Here is a 14446-nt window from a genome sequence, read left to right on the forward strand (position 1 = left end):
TAGTGCGATGTGAAATGCAGAAACGTGACATGGGGAAACCTGACATGGGGAAAGTCGCCAAGGCAGCTCCTCTTCCCTCCAAGGGTGATGTAAACACTGGGAAGAACTTTCACTTCAGCGGCTATGGTGTCGCCGTGTGTGTTTGTGCTAGGCCCTTCTTACCTCGGACTATTTCCGCCGCGGCTCCTGATGTTCTGGAGCATATCCATAAATCACTGTCTGACATAACATATTCTTATCCAGTCTACGACAATCCAGTTATTAATGCACAAGGCCATCACATAGATCTCAGATGCACTGGCGACTAGGAAAACCATGGCATATGGAACTTTAAAAAACTAGAAGCAATTAAGTTGCGAATACATAAATGCTCACGATTGGCAAAAGAGAATTTTTGGTAGGAGAAAGAGAGAAGTGTCACTAAGTTGGACGAACCCTTGCAACCTCGGTATTAATGCCTAGTTACAGTGATAATAACCTCTATAGAAGAAGAATGCTACTGATATATTTTTGTATCTATTGATCTCGGATGTCAAGAATAAAATTTCGATTACATTTGGCAGATAGTGCAAACAACCAAAATCAAGTTTTTCGTGTGATGTATTACTTCCGCAATTTGCACTGAAACAGAAAAAAATGCCCCTGTGCTTACAGTGTTTAGGAAACACACAAGTTGCACATTTCTCACAATTGAAGTTTTCTCGGAGGCGAGCTTTCTGCGTACAAATTCTCAGATTTGACTAATGAACAGTACAAAACGAGAATAAGCACTAAGTATCTAGTGAAGCAGCGCTACGGCACAGGGCCAAAGGGGAGAAAGGGACGAACACAGCGCTGAACTGACAACAAATGTTTATTCCAGATGCTAACAGCATATATGTACTCTTTTGCACCTTAGAAAAACAAAGAAACAGAGAGCAGCAGAAAGTATCAATCCCAGTCACTATGCGCATGCAGCTGTATCGCCTGTACATCGATCATTTGAAATCAGGAAGTTGTGCTCTTTCACCGAGATGGCAACGGAAGGAGTGCTGATACAGTTTGCACCCAGCTTCATGATCTCAGGTGCCTCAATAATCTCTCGTGTAAGCTTATCCTTGTGTTTGGAAACAACTTGGCTGTTTTTGAATTCTGATATAGATATGTTAGACCAACTCGCCCACCAGTTCATGCTGTACAAGCACCAAGTGTTTGTAGTTGCATATTGCATACTGAAATCGGGGAGCGCGTATGCTAGTGTTTGCGTCTGCGCCTGCGACCTCTGAATATTGGCTGCTCAATCCAGGAGAGCAAGAAAAACCTTTTATAGAAGGCGTCGCATGTATACCATTCAAATATCATCAGAATAGCTACATTGGTATTTAGTAGTGCTGTGAAATGTCCTGATAGCAATTTTTCTATCTGATATCTTAGGTCACTACCTTCAGGAATGTGGACTCATGCAAATCTCGACCTCATCAGTCATCTCTTTTGCGCACGATACGTTAGCGCTTCAACACTTTTAGAGAACAAAATGAAGGCAAAAAATTGAGCACGTGAACACAGAATGTACGATGAGTGCATGCAGAGCAGCAGAAAAGCGGGAAAATTCATCCAATAAAGGTCTTTCACGAAACAATTGGGAGACAAGGTATAAAATCTGTCTTCAACCGCTTCCTGCGTACTACCGTCGCGAAAATAGCAACACGCTTAAGGTAAGCTGCTATATTTCTTCTGCACAGTTTCTACACAATTAATTTCGTGCTTTGCTCACCCCATGCCTTTGGAGCGCACGCTCAGTATTGTGCTGAGGAGAACGTGAAAAGAAGTGGGAAAGTTAAGTATATGGCCTCTTCGGACTGTGCTCTTAGTTGCCAGGAACTGCGTTTCAATGCTGTTGAATAATCAGTTTGCCCAGGAGCTCCGCGTATCAACCTGATGGTTCTCAGTAATTTATGATAGCGGAATACATTTTTTGCGGCTCCCTAACGTTTCTTCTCCATCGCTTTAGAGCTGAGATTTGTAAAAGTGCGCGCATTTTGAGTGCCTCTTATCAATACCGTTAAGTACACAGATTGCTGTAATTATTTTTTCGTAGCGTTTCGTCCCATCGCAATTTGAAAACCGTAATTTTCAAGGTGGTGCGCACATCTGGCTGTCTTTAAATGACTTCCTAGCGTGGACTGGTATTGCGCACTCTCTTGAGGAGAAGCAGTATACCGTCAGTAAGTTTACTCATTATACTAAATCGAAATGCACCTATTTAGCCGTATTTACTAACTCCGTAAAAATCAATGTTTTGCTACCCAAAGAAGCTATCAGGTTTCAATTGGAGTTTATACATTTCTGCGTACTGGATCAGACAAAGTGGTCACAGCCAAAATACGGGCTTCTATTCCATTTAAAAGCCTGCTCGTAATAAAACCACGCCCCAGCACGGCAAGCTTCTTCTGTCGCTCTTCGGCTTTTGAACTCCTCTCCGTCTCACTTCGATCGGCTGCGCGCGAAGGGCTATTAGCACGCACCAGATTTCAAGTGGAAATTATGTAAGTTTCTAATTTCGCCTGAAGCAAATACATTCTGCACATGATGAATTAAGTGGAAACACAGCTGACAGGAAATATTTTACCCCGCCTAGTCCTCGGAGAGCCAGACACTGTTGAGCGATAATAGGAAAAAAAACAGCTCCTTTTATTTCCTTGGTAAAATTGTACAATTATCTATATTACATAAAAAAAACCTTCTCTGATTTCTTCACAAGTTGCATTGCTAGGGGGGAATCGGTTTAGGCTCATCTAGTTTCTACTTCTTCTCTCATTCAGGGCTAAGACAAGCCAGAAACGCTCCGCTTTCAACTTTAACGCTTTTGATAACGAGTGAATTCAGTTGAATTTGATTCGATTTCTATTCGTTGATTGCTCCAGTTTTGCAATACACAAATACAGCGGATCCACAACCGAAGTCTACTTTCAGATTCATTCATATATATATGATGAACGAGTGGGGCGAAAGATTGCTGGCACGAACACAAGAAAACGATAAAGCGTTTATTGTAAGGACAAAAACGCGTAAAATAAAAAAACTCAAATCAATAACCGGTTCACAGCATAGAAAACGTTGGATGAGTGACAATATTATGCAAAGAGAACGGATGCAGAATGACAAATAGTCATATATTACGCACATTGGTTAAAACATAACAACAACAAAATACACAACATAATCTAAACCACAAATTTATTAATTCGCATGTCATCATTTAAATTTTATTTCAATGCTTGCATTGTAAGACTTTAGTTAAAAAAAACTTCCCAAAAATATTTATTTTGTGTCATTCCGTTTGCGCTACAAAACATAGGAAGAATACACTGTGGAAGATCGCTCCAAGCTTTCACACCTGAATACCCACGATGCCGCTGGTTATAATAGCTATGAGATGGTGGTATCAGAAATTTTCGTCCGGACGTAGTGCGTGACTCTTATAGAGGAGGAGCAAACAAAGTATAGAGAAAGTGAGTTTAGTTATGTATTATTCTGTACTCCAGTACGATCGAGCGTTAATCGCGCTATCTGAGTGAAGATGCAGCGCCACCGCACGTGCTAGGATTTGGACGAAGAAGAAGTTGCAAGCACTGTCTACTTTCTGTGGACTTTGCCGAGAACCAGAGTCCATCTGTTGTCGCCACTTCACCTCTTTGACAATAAAGTCGCTAGAAGAGCCCGCGCAGCATCCTAGCCTTAGTTAAAGCAGCCCGCTCTTGCTGTCATCTGGCGTCACGACACTTGGTCTCTGCTACAGGTCTGTTTGTTCTGCTGTTCGAAATTTTGCAGGAATCCCATCGACTGCCTGGCTAAACCTTGCAATATTTTCTTTTCTTTGTAATAATATTGTTTGTGCTTTTCAGTTCCCATTTCTTTCCTTTCAAACAATTTTGTTCCCTTCTCAGCACTCCTGCGTGCGTTTCATCTGCCTTTATTTATTTGTTTGATTATAGCTACATTATTTTTTTAGGCTAAGTAAGTGTACATGTGAATAAGAATCTATGATACCTGATTCTTGGCCGATCCCTCAGTGTGGGTGTGTGCCATCTTTGGTAAGGCGAGGAAGAGCAACAATATGCATGGCTGCCTCGCAGCGCTGGCGTATCTGTGAGGTGGCCGCCACTGTCTTCACCAAGCATTGTAGGGACTCCTTCAATAATTGTAGACAACTCTCCAGAACTTCACGGTAAGCGCAGTCATCCGGGACATTCGATGCAAGCAACCACGCCGAATTCACTTCCACAGTCATTCCTTCGTCATCTGCTGATTCACTGCAAGTAACACTGGGCCTCATCCAGACAAGGCGAGTCCATCTACTGTTGTGCAGTCAGGCATTTCCCTGAGCTGCAAGGATTAGCGCCTCTTTACGACCACCACCACCCACTCTGGTTCATGACACTCGAGAGTCATTTTACATTCACGGCGCTGCCAGCCAATCTATTCGGTTCTAGCTCGCAAAGAAGCGCCTTCTGTGCGGCATGTTCCAGCGCATCACCTTTCATCTTTTGGGACTACCCTACACGAAGATCTCAAAGCGGCCGTCATCAGGCACTACGGTTTTTAGCTCGCACAGCCGCCGAATTTCGAGCGCGCCAAGACGGAGCAAGCGCAGCCAGTCCCATCTCGTGAACAGTACTTCTGTGCCGCGGCGCCTTCCACTCGTGATATCACCGCGGGCTATTTCCGACGAGTGTCTCAGGACTTGGTGTCACTGGATTCCCATCAATCTCCCAACCCCACGCCACACCAATGTGTCGCACCGGCTGAAGTTGTTCTGCACAACGGTGAGACTTCTACGGATTCCTGTTTTCCATCGTCACCTGGTTTCAATCGTAGTGCTGATATCAAATATTTACCCCAAGGATGGTAGCTCACTATGATCGTCCATGCTGCATAATTCAGGCATTACGCGTATTTCGGAGTCGATGAACAGTGGCGGTGATGGTGTGCCAGGTGCTGCGGATTTATAAACTGTAATGGTCTCTTTTGTAATATTACTAAAGTTTCAAGATATTAAAGTTTCAATCCCCACGCATCAGTGCAGCATGCGATGATTGAGTGAAATTGTTCTTAATGCTGCTGTGTCAAAATACTTTCGTGATTTTGACAGAACGCAGCATAAATGTACCAGTTTTTTTACGGAGTTACTCTAAATCTGGTTTGTAGTTTATTTTTTTTGCTGTCGAGCGTAATGCCTAGGTAAAGAGTAGTCGAGACTTGTTGCAATTGTTTAGTGCCTCTCTGTATATTACAAGCAGTATATACTTGAGCTTAGGAGCTGATTTAAAAAGGATATATTTATTATCCAAGATCCATCAAAGGAAAAGTGTGTAACGACTGTATCTTACCAGAGCTCGCCAATGAGGAAGAAACGAGGAGGGTAGCGAGAAGGGTTCAGCTTAAATGCTCGACAGCCTCCCTCAGTATCTTGATGATTACAATCGCTACTGTATAGATTTGTGTAAAACTCTTCGGCTAGTTCAACTATCTTATCCATATTGCTGATGACATTGCCCTGTTTGTCTTTTAGCGCATACATCTGGTTTTTTCCTATGCCCAGTTTTCTCCTGCCTGATTTGAGGCTACCTCCGTTCCTTAGAGCATGCTCGATTTTCTCCATGTTAAACTTTCTTATGTCGGCTACCTTGCGCATATTTTTTAACTTCGATAGCTCTACTAGTTCTATCCTGTCTGTGGAGTTAGACGTCCTCATGCTTTGGCGTTTCTTAATCAGATCTTTAGTCTCTTGAGATAGCTTTCTGGCATCCTGTCGAACCATCCTACTACCTACTTCTGCGGCGCACTCTGTCACGATAGCTGGAGATTATCATTCATTGTTTCAACACTACGGTCGTCTTCTTCAGTTAAAGCGGAAAATCTGTTCTGCAGCGACGTTCTGAATTTCTCTACCTTCCCTCTTAATGCTAACTCGTTAATAGCCTTTCGCTTCACCAGTTTCCTCCGTTCCCTCTTCAAATCTAAGCTAACACGAGACCTTACCATTCTGTGGTCGCTACAACGGACCTTACCGAGGACCTCCACATCCTCTACAATGCCAGGGTGTGCACACAGTATGAAGTCTATTTCATTTTTAGTCTCACCATTGGGGCTCTTCCACGTCCACTTCCTGTATGCTCGTTTGCGGAAGAAGGTATTCAAAATCCGTAAATTATTTCTATCTGCGAACTCTACTAATAACTCTCCCCTACTGTTCCTAGAACCTATGCCATAGTCACCTACCGCCTTGTCTCCAGCCTGCTTTTTACGTACCTTTGCATTAAAGTCGCCCATCAGTACAGTGTACTGTGATTTTACTTTGGTCATTGCCGATTCCACATCCTCATAGAAGCTTTCAACTATCTGGTCATCATGGCTTGATGTAGGCGCGTAGGCCTGCACCACCTTCAGCTTGTACCTCTTATTAAGCCTAATTACGATAGCTGCCACTCTCTCGTTAATACTGTAAAACTCCTCGATGCTGTCAGCTATATCCTGATTAATGAGGAATCCCACACCTAGTTCTCGCCTATCTGCTAATCCACGATAGCACAGTACATGCACGCCCTTTAGTACTTCATTAACACTTCTTTTTGGGCAAGTTGGTTCATATTTGAAAATTTTAAAAGGGCGCAAACACAAACGACCACAAAGTACAAGAGACGAGACACAAGCGCCGACTGTCAACTGATTTTTATTGGAGCAAGGGAACACCTTATATACACAGCAGCATACACAAGATAAGAAGTTGCAGAACGCACGTGCGAGCAAGAGACACTGCGGAAAAAAAGATACGAAAAATCAAGCAAGGCGCTCAAGGGGTGAACAGATTAGTCGCATCTAAAAAACAGACCTCAGCGTTTAAGAGAGATATCGAAGGCTTACTAATGCAACTGCTGCCATATTTCATGATATGAAAGGCTTCCAAGCTGAGACGTGCCGTCTTATCACTGCTTTTGCCGAGAATCTTCGTCTCATGAAATCGGGCCACGCAACCACTGCAATTACTAATATGCGCAACTAAATGTGCGTACTTGTCTTTAAAACTGTATACGCCTCATCTGTCCTCCTAACCTCACTAAGCCCTATGACATACCATTTATTACCGGCTAATTCATCCAACAGCACTGCTAAGCTAGCCTCACTTGATAAGGTTCTTGCGTTAAACGCTGCCAGGTTCAGTTTCCAATGGCGGCCTGTCTGGAGCCAGAGATTCTTAGCACCCTCCGCTGCGTCACATGTCTGACCGCCACCTTGGAAAGTTGCTCCGCCGCCGCTGGGGACTGAGGGACGAGGGTTAATTGGTTTGTTCATAGAAGGTTGTGGCCAAGTACTACACCAGGGTGGCCAAATCCTGTTATTGTGAGGAAGTGCGTTGTCGGTTCTGGTCACCGAAATCAGGCCGCACTCCAAGCCTGGTTATGCAAATCCATCGACACGCGGAGTTTTTTTTTCCTTTAATCCGGTGGAGAATTGCGTGGCACCGGGATTCGAACCCCGGTCCTCTTGCACGCGAGGCGGATGCTCTACCTCTACGCCATCGCTGCACTACAGTGATATACAACATTAAATACAGCGATACACAGCATTAAATGGTTTCTTAATATTTAAAAATACGCCAATTGTAATATTCTTGTCATCAAGTGGCCCATTAATAAACAGCCTCACACATGGATGCTATAGCAGTTCACAGTCACCTGCTGCTTCGAAAACCATGCTGGTTAGGGTAGAGAAGGCTAATATTAACTAAGAACTGCTTGACATGGCGTGCTAGTAATTAGTGCTCCTCATCCATTACAACGTGGGACCGTTGCAGGAAGGGTGGCGGCAATGGTTATGCGATGAAAGATGCAAGGTGAGCCACAGTTAACGGCAGCCCTTGAATGCCTGGTTCTGTGTGCGCCTCATTTCATAGTGAAACACTGCCGAGACACAGTGGTAGCGTCCCAAGTGCGCGATACGCATCTGGAGCATCGAAAAAAATGCCATCTAATCCATGGCCCGCCTTCCTTACTCCACTGCTGGAATGCATGCGTGCTCCGCCATGTTTTTTTCTCATGCGTATATACCGTAGGGTTGTCCCTCAACGAGCCTTTACGCACTAGCTTACCTTACGTCGGTAGTAAACAGTCGCGCGTCAGCAACGATGATGGGCAACCTGAACAATGTCTAGACGCAGTAGCGTGCTCGAGGATGCTTGGAGTGACAACTTTTTCATCCACCCGGTGGTGTCATACAACTTGTATGTATGGAACGAGGCCGCCTACGACTGTCGGACTAATGTACGCGAGTAGACAACCAAGGAGAAAAGAACCGCCAAAGACGAATGGAAAAACGCGGGCACTAGAAACACGTGGGAGCGCTTACAACGGCGCTTACTAAGATGCCCACAAATGCCAACTCAGAGGTTACAGAGAGCTAATACCAGAGAAGGACACTCTGCGCGTTCCAAATGAGAAGTAGGCAATCATTTTTTCAGTTTAATTTCAAGCTCCTTCCGTAAGGCGCGGTTGAGGTGCCCACCGGTATATAAGACAGTTACTGCCCTATTCCCGTTTTGAAAAACCAATTTTCGTACCAAAATTCTGAAGCAATCGTTCTTGGTATACCATTGCGAGGGGTGTCATGCGGTTTCTCGTTGCCTATTACACATGTATTTTAGTCAGGTTAGAAGCTAGATAGCGACAGGCCTTTGAACCGAGTGTCCGAGTGCTTCACTAGTACCTTTATGAATTCAGCATATTTGGAATCAGCGTTCAGCGGTGCGTCTTCGTTTCATTTCTCAGAGCACAAGCTGCGATGATCTCATTGGCACACTAGTGGCTTCGTCTGGGGAGTGCGCAAGCAGTCTCTAGTGCACTCTGAATTTTTTTATTGTGCTGTCACTTACTGTGCCACCATCTTATCATCATCATCATCATCAGCCTGACTACGCCCACTGCAGGGTAAAGTACTCTCCCATGTCCCTCCAATGAACCCTGTCCTTTGCGAGCAGCGGCCGCCCCACCCCCGGAAACTTCTTAATCTCATCCGCCCACCTAACTTTCTGCCGCCCCCTGCTTTGCATACCTTCTTTTGGAATCTACTTCGTTACCCCTAAGGACCAGCGGTTAACTTGCCTTCGCAGTAGATGCCCTGTCCATGCCCATTTCTTTCTCTTGATTTCGACTAGGATGTCATTAACCCGCCATCTAAACGCGTCCAAACAAAGTCCATCAAGTCAGTCATAGCAGAAACTTTTTCTGCTAAAAGAGCACCGCTAAATATTCAGAGCATAGCTAGAATGTTTAACGATTTTATAACGTCTGCTGGCCCGCCATTCATAAGGTAAATGGTGGTTACACCTAAAAGCGACGAAGGAAGGATACTGTTGCGCCAAATCAAAACAGTTTTGTAACGTTCGTAAAGTCGATAATAAAGAAGGGCTTTCCTTTGCCCGAAATGTAGCTTGTATAGAGCTTAAATTATAATAAAATATACCGACCACAAGATGCGCTCGAGATCAAGATTTTATGAGCGTATAATACCAGACGGAAGCATGACACTCAACATTGCAGCGATATCCGAATGGTTAAAAGCGTCCCTTATGCGCCCAGATGACGTGGGTCCTTAACACACGTGAACCGGTAACTTTCAGCGTGCATTTTTATTTCGCGTCTGTACTAACAATGTAGACGGGCTGACAAAACTTTGAGCACAGTGCTCAATGAGAGGTCAAAATATATTCAATAAATTAAAAAAAAACAGGTCACTTGCTTTAGGTTTATTTTAGTCCTAGCGATATTTTTATTTTATTTTATTTATTTATTCAATACTGTCGATCCCATCAGGGATCGTAACAGGGAGGGCATTCAAAAGTACAGAGGCACACAAAAAAATAGCAATGGTAATTAATCAAAGTACATAAAAAATATGACACGAGATTATACATTAGAAGATACGAATAACAAATAAACCTGAATGAGGAGCATGTGACATGATTTTGGCGGACAATAATACCACAAGTGAAAACACAAACGGAAGGAATAACTTGGTAATAACATATATGAACTCAATAAATACTAAGATATAAGTAGATGATTTTCCACACGTGTGCTAAAGGAATTCAATGATGGACTACTAACAATGGATGTGTTCAAGGTGTTCCATTCGCGTATAGCACGAGGGAAGTATGAATATTTGAAAGTGTCAGTACGGAGTGAAAACTCGTTTAGAGTGTGTATGTATTTATTACGTGTTTATCGCGTTTGTGATTGTGATATGTATCTTGAAGTGGCGACTTTTAATTGATTGTGTACGAGTTGGTACATGGTTTTAAGGCGCGCTAGTTTTGCTCTGTTTTGAAGGGTTAGTAGTCCTGCGTGTTTGATTAGTTCTGTTGGTGAGTCTGTCAACCTGTGTTTATTAAATATACATCTGACCGCCTTCCTCTGCACTGCTTCTATTTCTTTAGTGAGCTTGTTAGTGAAACGAAACCAAACAACATTAGCATACTCTAGAATTGGTCTGACATATGTGTTATACGCAAGAAGCTTTGTTTCTGATGGTGCTAGTTTGAGGCGTCTGTTAATGAAAAATAACTGTTTTAAGGCGGTTGATGTGACATTGTTAACATGAGAATCCCATCTGAGGTCAGAGGTTAGTGTTATGCCTAAATATTTATATTCGGACACCGAATCAAGAGGAATGTTGTTTAATGTGTACTGAAAATTTGATTGGTGTACCTTTCTGGTTACGGATAAAGCAACTGATTTTTTAACATTAATAGTCATCTGCCATTCTTCACACCACTTCGTCACTGCTGTTAATGCGTTATTTAAATCTATATGGTCGCTGACGCAGTTAATTTCCTGGTAAAGTACACAGTCATCGGTAAAAAGTTTAATATTGTGAAAAAATACTAGTAGGTAAGTCGTTTATAAAAATTAAAAATAATACTGGGCCAAGAACAATTCCTTGTGGCACGCCGGATGTAACATTAGTTGTTTCGGACTTAACATTGTTAATTTCGACGAATTGAGTACGGTCAGTCAAATAATCAACGATCCAATCTACTATAGGGCCAGCTCCAAGGGTTGCATTAAGTTTCATAATAAGTTTGGAATGTGATACGCGGTCGAAAGCTTTCGAGAAGTCTAAGAAAATGAGATCGATTTGTTTCTGCTGATCAATAGCGAAGGATATGTCATGTGTAAGTTCGATTAGTTGTGTGACTGTAGAAACTCCTTTCCGAAAGCCGTGCTGAAAAGGTGTTAAAATTTGATTTTCCTCTAAGTAGGTTGTTATGTGCTTTAAGATAATGTGCTCTAGCAACTTGCATACAGTGCTTGTTAGTGAAATTGGTCTGAAATTTGAGGGATCTGATATGCTTCCTGTTTTGTGTATAGGTGTCACTTTGGCTAGTTTCCATTCTTTAGGAATGGTGTGCGATGACAATGACTTGTTAAAAAGTATTACTAAATATTTTGCTACCCATTCGGCATATCTACGCAACAAAATGTTAGATATTCCATCAGGTCCTGATCCTTTCTTTGTGTCCAAGTTTAATAAGAGGTTTAAGACTCCTGCTTCTGTTACAGTAAGGGGTTCTAAATTATTTCCTGAGCAAAAACTAATACGAGGCTTAATTCCGTTGTCTGTAGTGAAAAATAGAAGTAAAGTAGTTATTCAGCGTGGTTGCAATATTTCTGTTTTCCTCTGGAGAAGCTTGGTTATCTTTTCGTGATTTAGGGTTCAGGTGACGCCAGAACTTTTGGGGAGCATCTTTTAAGAAACGAGTCAGCGTATTAGTAAAGTAAAATGTTTTAGCTGTTTTTATTTTGGTTTTTAAATCAGTGATGGCCGAGTTTATTTTTTCAATTCTTTTTGGTGATGGATGGCGTTTCTGCACTTTTTTCAGCCGTCGAACTTTTCGCTTGGCATGAATTACGGTTCGAGTTATCCATGGATTACGTTTGCGTATTCTCTTAGTCTTGGTAAGCACATAATTAGTAACGCAATATGACACAACGTTTTTGAATCTCTGCCATGTTTCTATGTCAGTATTAATGTCATCTGAGAGTTGCTGAAACGGTGTTAGTTTGTGTGATAAAGTATCAAGTATGGTAGTGTCGTCAGCTCGGTTGTAGTCTGGGTACGTTATTGTAGATGGAAAACAAGGGGCACTATGATGATGCGGGACAGAACACATTACAAGTTTGTGATCAGACAGGCCATTTAAAATTTCAACCTTTGTTTCTGGACAGGAGAAGTGAGTACTCAGGAAAACTAAATCTAAAACATTGGAGCTGGTTCCTTGCACACGTGTGGGTTCTGTTACAATTTGCGAGAGGTTAAAAGAAAGCATTATATCAAAAACAACATCAGCGCAAGGTGAGGTATGGTGCAATGTATTCCAGTTAATATAAGGAAGATTGAAATCCCCTAAAAGTATTAGTCTCGCCCCCTTAACATGATGCTGCATATAAGTATACAATGAATGAAGTATGATAGGATCAGAACAAGGACTAAGATAGACGCAACCCACAACAATTGCAGAATCAGAAAACCAGAGTTTGCAAAAAAATTGCTTCAACCCCCTCAACTTCAGGTAACGTAACGAAATGTATATCTTTTCGTATCACTAATGCCACGCCTCCGCCTCGCGTCAGCCTGTCCTTGCGTGCTGTGGAGTAGTTGGGGGGAATTACTTCATAGTCTTTGATTTCACTTGTCAGCCAAGTTTCTGTTATAGCACTGAATTCTGGCTTTAAACCTAATAATAAAGATTCCAAGGGACCGAGCTTATTGATAATACTACGTGCATTAATGTTCACGAAAGTTATTTGGGACGTTGTGGACGGCGCGTGCGTACAGCCCGTGTACTTGTGTCTTGGTTTTTTGCCTCGGTTAGTAAAGGTGTAACCCGATGAGCTGCAATTGGTGACACTTCACATTTTTCGTTGTCCCAAAAGTACAATTAACCGTTTATCTTTAGTTTGTCGAAAACCAGCGACACTTTTTCACCGCAATCTTTTTTTGGTTTCCCGTATTTCCATAGCTTTATTCTGATTTCGCGGACACGAGGCGAAAAATCTTCACTTATGGTAAACTCGGTGCACTGTAATTTTTGGCAGTTACGTAAAATGTTCGTTTTGTCCCTGAAATCTAGAAGCTTCAGTATTATAGGCCTTGTTTTGTCTTCTGCTGGTCTACCTAGTCTGTGAATCCGTTCTATTGCAACTTCCAGTTTTAAGGATTCTTTGACAACTTTTTGATTCACAGCTAACTCGAGCGAGTCGCTATTTTCTTCTTCCTCTTCAGTCATGCCATAAATTATAATATTCGATCTTCTGGAGCGGTTTTCGAGATCGTCTACTTTTAATTCCAGAGATAATACGAGCTGCTGAAGATTTGCAACATGCTCAGTACATGACGAAAGCTTGTCTTCAAGTAGGGTAAGGCGTTCTAGTTTGTTGTCTATCGATGTTAACCTTTCTTCTTTTACTGTTTTTATGTCATCGGCTATCTGTCGTAGCTGTTGAAAAAGTTCTTTCATATCAGGCCCAGGATTTGTCTCAACGTCACCCGCAATTAGTAACAATTTCAATATATGCACCACATCGCACACTGTATCAAGAAGTACCGCAGGGCACGGCAGCACAACAAGGCAACGCTCGCTGGATCTAAAACATTTCCCAAAAGGCTTTCTTACCTGCACGAGGAAGACAAGCGGGTTATCCATCTGTGCGCAAGCCCAGCTGCCGTGCCCTTTGGTCTGAAATCCTTCGTTGACGGCTTTTATAGCCCAGGAAGCTTGCAGCGCCGCTAAGCATGGCTTGAAGACCACACTGTCGCTGCCGCTAGTCGTTGGCGATGGTAGGTGACGAAATCCATCCGCAGATCGTAGGATCAGGGGCGTTGAAACGTTGTCGTTCCACAGCCCATGAACAAGTTCGTACTGGAAGTGCTGACGTGGTTGTTGGCATCCCGACGGTATCACTAGCAGGCTGGCAATGATCTGCACGAGGAAGACAAGCGGGTTATCCATCTGTGCGCAAGCCCAGCTGCCGTGCCCTTTGGTCTGAAATCCTTCGTTGACGGCTTTTATAGCCCAGGAAGCTTGCAGCGCCGCTAAGCATGGCTTGAAGACCACACCGTCGCTGCCGCTAGTCGTTGGCGATGGTAGGTGACGAAATCCACCCGCAGATCGTAGGATCAGGGGCGTTGAAACGTTGTCGTTCCACAGCACATGAACAAGTTTGTACTGGAAGTGCTGACGGGGTTGTTGGCATCCCGACGGTATCACCAGCAGGCTGGCAATGATCTGCACGAGGAAGACAAGCGGGTTATCCATCTGTGCGCAAGCCCAGCTGCCGTGCCCTTTTCAAGGGCACGGATGCTCCCATGATGTAATGCCCCCGCTGCCCCCATGATGTAATGGGGGCAG

At 43.2% G+C, this 14446-nt stretch overlaps 1 pseudogene; it reads right to left on the reverse strand.

The window, feature by feature from the left end:
• Positions 1 to 14446, reverse strand: part of LOC149370363 (uncharacterized) — a 39792-nt pseudogene that overhangs the window by 22744 nt on the left and 2602 nt on the right.

Source organism: Amblyomma mixtum, chromosome 1 (genome assembly GCF_055824585.1).
Source record: "Amblyomma mixtum isolate Tamu chromosome 1, ASM5582458v1, whole genome shotgun sequence".
NCBI classification, from domain to species: Eukaryota; Metazoa; Arthropoda; class Arachnida; order Ixodida; family Ixodidae; genus Amblyomma; species Amblyomma mixtum.